General features: G+C 35.7%; 1 protein-coding gene across 1 annotated transcript in view; it reads left to right on the top strand.

Moving 5' to 3' along the window:
• Positions 1 to 13,437, top strand: part of PCDH9 (protocadherin 9) — a 1,149,603-nt gene that overhangs the window by 746,905 nt on the left and 389,261 nt on the right. The window lies entirely within an intron of this gene.

Here is a 13,437-nt window from a genome sequence, read left to right as displayed (position 1 = left end):
ATCACTGGGGGCAAATGCTATACCTTTTTTGGTCATGCTAGTTTTTTGTTTCTCTTAAAAAATCACTACCTAGTTCACTTTAATTGAAAAAATTAGAAGTCCCTGTTAATAATTGTTATGTCTAGCTCAAAGTAACAACCATGATTTCTGTTTGATTTGAATTGAAAGTTTTTTCTAAATCCATCTTGACCTGTTTCTAAATTGTCTATAGGGCAAATGGGATTAGGGTAACTTTCTTGTAATGTTCTAGCTACTCTTCTGATTTCTTTAGATATTATAGTGATTCTGGCAATTCTATGGTTGAAGTAGAAATACCAAGAGGAGGTAAAAAGCATTAAAGGGGTTTCTTAACTAATCCTATTATGTTAACTCAGCATTGGTATTCTCTGCCTACTAGAAATTTAAACTGATTCTTTGATTCCAGGAAAGTGATGGGTATCTTTTGAACATATGCCCCCTTCTAAAGTGTGCCCCAGTATCTGCAGGTATTTCTGATAGGTAGTTCTCTTCTCATTGGCATATGCAGTTACAATTGCATTTTCTTTCTGCTGAAGTTTTTCTCAGCCAATCTTTTAGGAAAATCTAAATTCCAAACCAGCTCTGGTCCTCAGTCTTTCATGCCCTGTATCTTGGTCTCATAAGGAAAATATAAGTGCATTTTTGACTTCACATATCCAGAAGGTCAGGGATACTCAAAGGGGCAACCAATCCTCTTACAGCATTTGGGGGACCTGATTAAATAGTCTCCTCAGATCTCTTGGTTCTGATTAGTCTAAAGACCATTAACCTAAGTGGTTCCATTGACTCAGCTTTTCCTGGACTTGTGTAAAGAGGTTGGGTATGTAGGACAGTTCTTTCTCAAATTATTTCCTACCCTGCAACTTCCTCTTCTCCAATTTTAAAGCATCTTTTATTGATATTAAGGCAAAGGTCCTGAAACTGGTTCTTGACCACCTCTTCTGCATGTGGCAGTGGTTGACTCCTCTGGTCTTTGGGCCTCTTCCAAGACTGAGACAGGAAAAATCCATTTTAAGCATACTGGCACAAATAGGACTCATCTAGATAGTTCACCAGTTATTTTTACAGAAGTAAAGTTTTAAAAAATGTATACAGCAATATAGTGAAACTAAGCTGCCCTAGGCCAGGACTTTATCCAATATATTTATTTTCTTAAACCTGGAAAATAGCACTGGCTGAGCTACCAAATGGGAGAAGATATGAGAAATTATAAAGCTTGAGGTGGTAGGGGGAAATCCTTTCAAATTTGCTCAAGAATTCTTCAGAGTTTTTAACCAATCCGGTCACATGGGAAAAAAAAAAAGACCGTAGGGAATACACACCCTTGCATACTCCAACATTCAACTCAACACAGTTACTTCACTCAGGAGAATCATGGTTAGTGAAATGTGTTAAACCAGACCAGTATTCCTTGATGGAGAACACATCTATATTCGCCACTGAGAAAGAAGGTGTCAGATAGGGAAAGAGGAGGCACTCAGAGGGCCCCTGGTGGCTAACAGTTCTTTCAGGATCTCCTGCCTTGCAGGTGGATTCTTTACTAGCTGAATTATCAGGGAAGCACTTTGACACTTAGGGGGACTTTAATTTTAATCTCATGTAAATGTCTGGAGAAGAATTCATTCGACCAGCCTAGAAACATTAAGAGATTCATAACTAAACAGTGATTCGTATTGAGATAGCATTATGATATATTGTATAAAATCTGCAGTCATGATTTTGTAATTAACTTTGAAAATTTTGTGGCATGAGATACAGGATAATTGAAGCAATAATCTTCACCAGTATTAATCTTGCTATGTAGATATGAATTGTTTCCTTTTTCTTCAGTGGCATTTTACATCTGCCTCTTGAAGAGTTTTCTCTTCAAGAAGGGCTTCCCTCAAAACTCAGTTGGTAAAGAATCTGCCTGCAATGAAGGAGACCCCGGTTTGATCCCTAGGTTGGGAAGATCCCCTGGAGAAGGGAAAGGCTACTCATTCCAGTATTCTGGCCTGGAGAATTCCATGGACTGCTTAGTCAATGGGGTTGCAGAGTCAGACATGACTGACTGACTTTCACTTTCAAAGAGTAATAATTTTATAGTGATCATTCAATATCCATATAAATTTGTATTATCTATAGTTATTGAGTATTGTATTGATATAGATTCCTAGTTTTTCAAATATAGTGATTCTCAATAAAAGTAATTAAAATTTAGTACAATTTCATGGTAAATTTATCATTATACTTTTTTTAAAGAAATTAATACAAATGGTATCATGTGGAGGAGTTTTTGGAAACTTAAGGTTTAATATATCTTTGTTGTATTTTATTCGCTATCGTGTCTGACTCCTTGGTGACCCCATGGACTGTAGCCCTCCATGCTCCTCTGTCCATGGGATTTCCGAGGCAAGAATACTAAAATGGGTTGCCATTTCCTTCTCCAAGCGATCTTCCCAACCCAGGGATCAAACCCCTGTCTCCTATTTAGAAGGTAGATTCTTTACCACTGAGCCACCTGGAAAGCCCATTTAGTATAAATTTAGGCTTTTATATAAACCTCTAGGCAACCAAATAGATGATGTCTTTATGTTCTAGACACTTCTGAATCCTAGAGCATGCTTAGCCTACTGGCCCACAAAGGGCACACACACATGCAATATTTCTTGCACTAAGTTTTGTCAGCTTTTCTGCTTAAAAAGATTCATCTTACTTGCAAATAGCAGAATAAATCATATTTCCTTAAAAAGTTAACTTATTAATGTGATCATGCACTCCATGTAAAATTCAATAAAACCATTAATTTATGAAAATAAGAAGGTGATTTTCAATCAAAGATTTTAATTTTAAAACATATAACTAGAGTTATGAAAAGATTTCACTAAGTTAAAAAGAACCAAAACAACTATGTGATCAGATCCGAAGCATCTTATTATCACTAATTCAGAATTAAATCCCATTGAGAAACATGAATAGAGTTATATTTTGTATCTGGTATTTCTTTTAAATGCTAATTTAAAGGATTTTCTTCTATTTAATCACATACAAAATTTCAAATTGTGTTTATGTTTTTAAAGCCCTGTCTGTCATATGCTTCCACTTCTACCTGGATTGTGTATTAATAAATTGGTGAATTTCTCACTAAGAATATTTTTGATTGTTGGTGATATTTATGGGTAATATTTATTGAGATCTACCTATGAATCAGGAATGATAGGAATTGTTTTAATATATTGTTTATGATTCTACACCAATATTGCAAGTTAGATAGTATTATGAAAGTGTTAGTCATTCAGCCATGTTTGACTCTTTATGCCAGGTTCCTCTGTCCATGAATTTCCCAGGCAATAATACTAGAGTGGGTAGCCATTCCCTTATCCAGAGGATTATCCCACCCCAGAGATGGAAACCAGATCTCCTTCATTGCAGGCAGATTCTTTACCATCTCAACCACAACTGAATTTCAGAAAAATTTTCTAAAACTACTTTGCAATTAGATTGGGAAACAATGGAAACAGTGACAAACTTTATTTTCTTGGACTCAAAAATCACTGCAGATGGTGACTGCAGCCATGAAATTAAAAGACAATTGCTCCTTACAAGAAAAGCTATGACAAACATACACAACATATTAATGATTCATGTCAATGTATGGCAAAACCAATACGGTATTGTAAAGCAAAATAAAATAAAAATACAAATTAAAAAAATAAAGAGAAAAAGATTTTACTAAAAAAAAAATAGTGGAGACATTGTTTTGCCGACAAAGGTTCATATAGTCAAAGCTATGGTTTTTCCAGTAGTCATATATGGGTGTGAGAGTTGGACCAAAAAGAAGGCTGAGTGCTGAAGAATTGATGCTTTGAACTGTCGTGTTGGAGAAGACTCTTGAGAGTCCTTTGGACAGCAAGTAGATCAACCAGTCAATCCTAAAAGAGATCAATCCTGAATATTCATTGAAAGGACTGATGCTGAAGCTGAAGCTCCAATACTTTGGCCACCTGATGTGAAGAGCTAACTCACTGTAAAAGACTCTGATGCTGGGAAAGACAGAAAGCAGGAGGAGAAGGGGATGACAGAGGACAAGGACAAGATGGTTTGATGGCATCACCAACTCAATGAACATGAGTTTGAGCAAGCTCCAGGAGGTGGTGAAGAACAGGGAAGTCTGGCATACTGCAGTCCATGGGGTGGCAAAGAGTCAGACATTACTGAGTGACTGAACAACAACAAACTTTGCAAGTTTACCTGACTTCACAGGTTATGCTTTCATTATTCAGAGAAATCACCTGCAATATGCACATGTTAAGACAGGGTGTAAAAGAATATAGTCATTACTGACATTGAGTTTTAAATTTGGGGGCATGAATTTCATTTTTTAAGATGTTTGAGAAATTGAATAATATGAATTCTAAGATGTACAACTTGTGAAAGAACTACTGTATCAAGGATTATTTGGCATTGCTAATGAAAATTTAAATCTTAATAGGACCCAACAGATCATACAGTATAAATTATTCTATACAGAGGAATAAAAAGGGAAGTGATTGGCTTAAGTTGCATAGCTTGTGAGTCAAGACTAGAACTCATATGTTCAGACTGTTACTTAGTGCTCTTTTCATTGAAACAGTTTTTCTTTATCATTGTCCTTAAACCTTTTCCTTAAAGGAATCTGTGTGATTAGTTATTAGCAACTGTTTTTCCCATTAATCATTAAAGACTTTTTGCTCACCTTCCTATTCTCCTTGCATAATAGTTCCTGACATATAATAAATAAGACAGCATCGAAAAAGCAAGAGAGTTCCAGAAAAACATCTATTTCTGCTTTATTGACTATGCCAGAGCCTTTGACTGTGTGGATCACAATAAACAGTGGAAAATTCTAAAAGAGATGGGAATACCAGACCACCTGACCTGCCTCTTGAGAAATTTGTATACAGGTCAGGAAGCAACAATTAGAATTGGACATGGAACAACAGACTGGTTCCAAATAGGGAAAGGAGTATGCCAAGGCTGTATATTGTCACCCTGCTTATTTAACTTATATGCAGAGTACATCATGAGAAACACTGGGCTGGAAGAAGCACAAGCTGGAATCAAGATTTCTGGGAGAAATACCAATAACCTCAGATATGCAGATGACACCCCCCTTATGGGAGAAAGTAAAGAGGAACTAAAAAGCCTCTTGATGAAAGTAAAAGAGGAGAGTGAAAAATTTGGCTTAAAGCTCAACATTCAGAAAATGAAGATCATGGCATCTGGTCCCATCATTTCATGGGAAATAGATGGGGAAACAGTGGAAACAATGTCAGACTTTATTTTGGGGGGCTCCCAAATCACTGCAGATGGTGACTGTAGCCATGAAATTAAAAAACGATTACTCCTTGGAAGAAAAGTTATGACCAACCTAGATAGCATATTCAAAAGCAGAGACGTTACTTTGCCAACAAAGGTCCATCTAGTCAAGGCTATGTTTTTTTCAGTGGTCATGTATGGATGTGAGAGTTGGACTGTGAAGAAAGTTGAGCACTGAAGAATTGATGCTTTTGAACTGTGGTGTTGGAGAAGACTCTTGAGGGTCCCTTGGACTGCAAGGAGATTCAACCAGTCCATTCTAAAGGAGATCAGCTCTGGGATTTCTTTGGAAGGAATGATGCTGAAGCTGAAGCTCCAGTACTTTGGCCACCTCATGCGAAGAGTTGACTCATTGGAAAAGACTCTGATGCTGGCAGGGAATGGGGGCAGGAGGAGAAGGGGACGACAGAGGATGAGATGGCTGGATGGAATCACTAACTCGATGGACATGAGTCTGAGTGAACTCCAGGAGATGGTGATGGACAGGGAGGCCTGGCGTGCTGCGATTCACAGGGTCGCAAAGAGTCGGACACGACTGAGTGGCTGAACTATAATATATAAAAATAATCAATTGTTCACAAACACATGAAAATATAGTCAGACAAATTAAGTATTCTATCAAGATAAAACAAATAAACAGAAAAAACTAGGAAGTGCTACATCATATTAACTGTGTGTGTTGTCTTTACTTTGGAGTATTGATTTCCTTTTAATGGTCTATATATTCCACAAGTTTAATAATGTAGTCATAATTATATTTTTATTTGTAATTTTCATGGAAAGCATGCAATGCAGAACTGAGATACTCATTCTTAGATTATCTATTCTTCATCAGGTAAAAATATTATTAAAAATATTTTTTTCCTGTCATTCTTAAAATTATGGGAGATACATGCTAAGAAAAATCGAGAATTTAAAATGATTGGGCATGAGATACAGGCCGTCATTTTGGGGAGGAAAAAATAAGTTTAATAAAATTTTAAAACCAGAAAAGTCCAGAAAAAACATAATGATGCCATTAAATTTCAATCTTAAGAAATTGTGCTAATCCTAATAGGCAAGAAAAAAATCATTAACCATAACATGCTTTGGGAATTAAACATGAATTTGATATTCTGAGAATAGTATTTTATAATAATAAGTTTGTGAACTGTATTTATTATTTTTAAACATATACTGGGTTGACCTAGTTTTATTGATCCAAAGAAAATTATTCAGAGGTTTTGTTTTGTCACTTGTTGTGTTCACTTCCCTATGGTATTTTTGTAATCAATTCATGATGGTCCAATAATACTGGTCCCTGAGTTAATGAATCTAGATTTCCTCAGAAAATGGTATAGAGAAAAGATAATCAATCACACTGTACTTTAAGAGGAAAAAAGGCAACGAAAGAACAAAATTTGACTTTTCCTTTATGCTATAAAGGCTTATTTATGCTTCATTATAGTTTTATTAAATTTAAAATTTAGAAATTTATTTGTCACTACTTTCCCCTTAAAATCTGACAGGTCAGAACATTTTCTAGATTAAACCATCTAGATTACAAAACAAATAAACCTCCACGCATCTCTTGTGTGTGTATATATATATACCATATATATTCTATTGCTAATTGCCTCCAACTTTGTGCCTTAAAACAATACACATTGATAATTTCACAATTTCTTTAAGTTAGGAGCCTGAACATGAGTTGGATGAGTCCTCTGCTCAGGATCTCAAATGCCTGTAATCAATGTGTCAATCAGGTTATACTCTCATCTGCAGGCAAAACTGTAGAAGAATTTACTTCCTAGATTTTTCAGCTGGTTGTTTTTGTTGGTTAGTTGCTAAGTCCTCTCCAGCTCTTTTTGCTATTCAATGGACTATAGCCTGCCAGTTTCCTCTTTCCATAGGATTTCTCTGGCAAGAATACTTGAGTGGGCTGCTATTTCCTATTCCAAGGGGTCTTCTCAACCCAGGTATCAAACCCACATGTCCTGCATTAGCAGGTGGATTCTTTGCCCCTGAGCCACCTGGGAAGCCTTTTCAAATTGTTAGCAGAATTTATTTCTTTGCAGGTTTAGGACTGAGAACCCCAGAATCTTGCTGGCTGTCTGCTGGTGACTGCTCTCAGCTTTAGTAGCAACCCTCAAATGTTAGCCACACATGCCTCTCAACATGAATTCTTACTTCTTCAAGGGCAATTAGAGAGACAGTCTCTAGAGTGAGTTTGTAGTAACGCACATTCTTATATAGCTTAACATATTCACGGGAGTGGCATTCCATCACTGTTACCTTATACTATTGGTCATAGGCAAGTCTCAGGTCCTGCTTACACTCTAGGAAGGGTATACACATAGTCATGAACACCAGGAGTCGGGATCCTGAGCAGTCACTCTAGGGTATTTCTGCCACAATTTATATAAGACTTAGTAATTCTGTTATAATTTACAAATTAAGAGCATCCTTTGTTCACACAGGTTCTCCATGATTCATTCATTTATGTGTTCTGTAGACACTCATGCAGAGGCTCCTATGTGCCAGGTACTGGATTCTGGCGAAAGGCATTACAACCAAGTTTTTCTAAACTTAAACAAATTGATATACTAGACTGTGAGAACAGAAGTTCTAATCTAAGTTCCTTGGTCAGAGAGGTCATGAGCAGTTTTTTGCAAATTTGTGAAGTTCCTGAAATTGTTTTGCAATTTATTTTCTCTCAGAGGCAGGCTATAAACATTTCATAGACCACAAAAAGAAGATAAAAAAAAAAGATATTGATTTTTGTAGGAAAGAAGATACTGGATACCAATAGCATTAGTGAACTAGAAGAAATGCCAATTATAAGTGTAAAACAGATTTTTTTTAAAAGCATTTATTTATTTATTTGGCTGTGTTGGGTCTTAGTTGTGACTCATGGGCTTAGTTGCCCCGAGGCATGTGGAGTCTTAGTTCCCCTACCAGGGATTGAACCTGTGTCTCCTGAAATGAAAAGTGGACTCTTAACTGCTGGACCACCAGAGAAGTCCCTAAAGTGGGGTTTAGAATACAATGTCTTGAAAAAGAAATCAATAAAAAGTTCTACAAAGTGATACTTTAAACAAGTGACACTGGATGAACAGAAATTGAGTAAATAAAATATATGTGTGTGCCCCTGTGTATGTGTGTATGTGAGCACCCGCTGGGCAGTGCAGGTTTCTTGGTGCTATGAATTGTTAAGGGCAGTTGGGGAGACAGTGAATAGTTCAGTATTTTTGTAGCACAAGCTAGTTATGCTTAGCTCTAAAACATGGTCTCAGGTTCCTAACTTTCAAAATGGGGTCATTAGTGTCTTTGAGATTATTGTTATAAAAACTACAGTTATTTGATATCAATTATCACTTAGCATAGTGTTTGAAACATAGATACTCAACAAATGGTTGATATTCAACTGTTCCAGTCTGTGATAAGAAATGAGCCTAAACTGAGTTATAGGTTGGGACCAGATTTAGAATGATGGGCAGGATATGATACGTTCTAATTAAATATAGCCAATAAGAGAATAGAAAGACTTGTTAGTCCAAGATTTTAGTTTGCTAGACTTATTAGAAAATTACACAAATAAATTAGAGAATATGAGATAAAAATTCAGGAAACTGTTTTTTAATTTATTTTTGGCTTCCCTGGGTCTTTGTTGCTGCACAGGGACTTTCTCTAGTTTTGGCAAGCAGGTGATACTACTTAGCTGTGGTGTGGGGGCTTACTGTAGCGGCTTCTCTTTGGTGGAGCTTGGGTTTTAGACTTGTCGGCCTCAGTAGTTGTAGTGCAGGAGCTTAGTTTCCACATGGCACATGGGGTCTTCCAGGACCAGGGCTCGAACCCATGTCCCCTGAACCAGCAGGTGGACCCCTAACCACTAGACAACCAAGGAAGTCCCAGGAAACAATTCTTAAAAAAACAAATAAATAAACATTTGCAAGGCATACGACGTTTTTTTAGGAACTGGGAGAATGACTGTGAGTTGGAAATTGGAAAATGACAATGTAGAAGGTGGCTTCTTTGGGGAGGCAATGTGGAATTATTAAGAGCACAGACTGTAGATTCAGAGTATCTAACTCATTGATCCTGGGTCCACAGGGCTGTTGGAGTATGATACAGGTTTGATTTACAGGTATCTTTAATATTGTATTTCGGCTTCCCTGGTGGCTCAGAGGTTAAAGCATCTGCCTCCAATGCGGGAGACCCGGTTTCGATCCCTGGGTCGGGAAGATCCCCTGGAGAAGGAAATGGCAATCCACTCCAGTATTCTTGCCTGGAGAATCCCATGGACGGAGAAGCCTAGTAGGTTACAGTCCACGGGGTCGCAAAGAGTCGGAGACGACTGAGCGACTTCACCTTACCCTTCACCTTAATATTGTATTATTATTATTATTATTAGCAATAGAGAGTGCAAATGTTAATATGTAGATAAATCAAAACATGTATCTTAAATATTTAGCAAAAGTTGTCAATTAAGTTTTCAAAATTACCATGTTGAGTTTTAAAATGCAAAATCACTGTTATACCCTAGAAGATAAATATTCTAAAAAAGTGCTTCAAATTCTGAATACTTTATATCTTAAATTCCTTTCATGTGGCTTTTTTCATACTTATCATATTTGATGGGCAGTTCCAAAACATCACTGTTTGCTAAAGACTGATAAACTTATACAATAAAGTATATGTTTATGCTCCAGTATATTCATTATTTCACTTTAAATAAATTATGTTCACTTTGTGACTTTAAAGTATTTATTATAATATTAATTATTCACAATGTACTTTTGTTTTATTACTGTTTCATTTTTAAGAGGATTGCAATGAGATGATTTTATGTATATTACTTGAAGTAGTCCGAAGATGGCTGTAAAACCAGCAGGAACACAAGGTTTCTCTGCTGGCAAGTTTTAGATCTCATCAATTTCAAGTGTGACTTTAATCCCAAAAAGAATTAGCTTTGAATACTCATTTATTATAAATATTTAAAAGTTGTTAGTAATATTCTTTTGCATTTGAGCTTATATGAGTCACTGAAATAGTATGTTCTGTGCTGTAGCAGAAAAATCTGTAGGAACAATACGCCTCCTAGTGTAAATGATGGGTAATGTCAGCTTTCATTCCTGTACTGAGAAGAATTGTATTTCCATAGCTGCCAGCTGCCTTGTGATTCTGCTAACGGTGGGTAAAGAGGAATGGCATTAGTTAACTCTGAATTGTGGTCTTCCTTAGAGGGAAAAAAATACATATATATATATATATATGTATATATATATATATAAATTCTTCCTATATCAGTGTTTATAGTAATTTGAGTATTGTAAGTGATAGATAACTAGATAAGCAAATCAGTAGCTATATCTAAAAACAAGGAGTTACTGGTTTCAGTAACTGTTAGAAATATCTTAAAGCCATCTTATAAGAAAAACATGGAAATAAATTACCAGTTTAAAATATATATATATACTCAAAATCAAACTAGTGTCTTTTATTTTATCCTGATATAGAAAAACAAATTAGAGAAAACAAACTGTCTAGGGTTTTAAAATGATTGAAGTTTTTGAAGAAACCACAGATACTTGTCTCAAATGTCCCAAATTATCCTTACCAGTATTTTGACACGTGTTTCTGTCAGTGGATTGAGAATTATTCTGCTTAGTGTGACTGAAAAATACATGGATGCCCAGATTTTGATAACTCTTAAGTTGCCAGATAAAATACAGGATGGTCAGTTAAATTTGAATTTCATATGAACAATAAATTGTTAAAGTCTAATTATATCCCAAATATGATAATATTGCAGTTTCTTGAAATATTTGGGACATATTTATACTGATTTAAGCATCCATTCTGCATTTTATTTTTTTCTGAATCTGGCAACTTTACTCAAAATAAAATGATTTAATAAAATAGTATGAAATGAATTAAATCATATAATTTAAGTATTATGAGGAAGTTTACTGATGGCATGCATCTAATTATAGTTAAAATTGGGCACAATGATTAGTCAACCTTACTTAGAGTTGGACTTCCTTGGTGGCTCAGTGGTAAAGAATCCACCTGAAGTGCAGGAGGTGTAGTAGGCACAGATTCAATCCCTAGGTGAGGAGGATCCCTTGGAGGAAGGCATGGCTATCCACTCCTGTATTCTTGCCTGGAGAATTCTATTGACGGAGGAGCCTGGTGGGCTACAGCCCATGGGGTCTCAAAGAGTAGGACACAACTAAGTGACCAAGCACAGCACAACACATGTTAGAGATAGTTCTGTGATACTTCCCCAGGTAGTGATGTTATTTCTTTACTTTAAAAAAAAACAAAACCATCAGTTCATAGTATCCAGAAAATAATCATCAGGTCCAGAAAATAATCATAATGTTAGAGGCTCAGTCTGTGCTTGTATTCAACAATATAAATGCATCACTCCACCATTGAATGATGACCTTTATATTGGTCTTTCCCTGATTGTTGCAAACAGAGAATTTCTGGTTAAAGATTTTGATACATGATTTTTTTTGTTGTTGTTCAAAGTCTGTTTGATACAACAGATTTTATAATTCTTTATGTGTTCATTGGCTTTTACATACTTTATTTACCCTCAGGATCTAATCTATAATTTGGGGGATCTGATTGCTTTGAAGGAAAACTATGTCAACATGGGTAGGAGATAGAGGGACAGAGGAGGGAAACAGAAGAGACAGAGTTTCACTTTGTCTGAAATTTTAAGGCTTTTTTTGCATATCTTAGTAAAGATATCCACCTAGAATACATAAATACATTTTTTTAAGACTTCTCAGGTAAGATGTTGATAGGAAATGTTTGGAGTACCATTAGACTGAGTACATATAAATGCATCTTCTGTTTGTCAAGCTTCATGACCTTGGGTGGGTTACTCTGGTCCAATGGCCTCATCTGCAGCAGAGGATGAGCATAAGACTTGTAACTCATAAACTTGTACAGAATTTCAGGCCAATGCAAGTGACTCAGAACAGTTCTAGGTTCACCATAAGTCTGTTAGTTATGTTATGTTATGTTAGTATTATTGTAAGCTATGGTAGTATTATTGTAAGAATTAAGGCAAACTAAAGTTACTTAAGCAAACCCTTTGGCTTCAGTTCTGTCCCTATAATTGATATACAAGGAGAGAAATCTGAGATTTATCCTTCCTGAATTCCAGTTCCTTCCTGGCTAGTTGAGGAAAGACGGGTGTTTCTTTTTTAGTGTATCAAGATAATATTTTAGCTCTGCATTTCATTCTACTTGCACAGGCAGTCAAACTTTGTTTTTAAAATTTTAGCACCAGTTATTTAAAGTATTACATAGATTTAGTCTGAAAGAGCTTTTGAATGGAGAGAATTTGGCACTTCTATAGGATCACGCCAAGCATCCACAAATAGGTTTCCCTAGTTACATGTAGTTATATATGAGGGATATTAATAAAAATCTTATTATGTTCCAGATTCCCAGAACTAAATCTTATTATGAATTTTGAGCTGTTACAGGTCTATTTCTACTAATTGGCCAGAAAACTCTTTATTTCTTTGTAATTAGTAATAACCTCACTCTCAGATCTACAAACAGGCAATATACTGTACTTGGGCAAATTTGCCAGTTAATCTCTGCAAATTAAAAGCACAGTTAAAAATAACGTAATAACAATCTTGATTTAAATGCTCATTAGAAGGAAAAAATTAAACCATAAACTTCCTAACTGCAGGCGCTGGTTTCATTGATTATTTTCCCCCCATGTTTTTGTGTTTTGACATTAACAGGTGTTTTATCATTTCTGAGCGTTCAAACGAAAAAACCTTTTACATTAGGAATAAAATAAGAAAACCTGAACTAGCTTTTAAAATATTCCAGGAATGTAAAAAAAGTTGCTTTAGTCAAGGAAAGGATTGTATTATATTTTGTTTTTAAAGATGCAGTCATATTCTGAACACAAAATGACAATTGTGAGACTATGTGTAGGGACCAAAAATAGAGAATTCCAACAAAACAACCAGCCCAGGCTCAGGAAAGGCAGCATCCTATCACAGGAAAAGTGGTAACTCCTTGGAATATTTCCTCAAGGCCTCTTTTTGTTAGGGAAAT

The sequence above is a fragment of the Oryx dammah genome, unplaced genomic scaffold (assembly GCF_014754425.2).
Source record: "Oryx dammah isolate SB20612 unplaced genomic scaffold, SCBI_Odam_1.1 HiC_scaffold_24, whole genome shotgun sequence".
Lineage (NCBI taxonomy): Eukaryota > Metazoa > Chordata > Mammalia > Artiodactyla > Bovidae > Oryx > Oryx dammah.
This window is presented reverse-complemented; position numbering and strand designations above follow the sequence as displayed.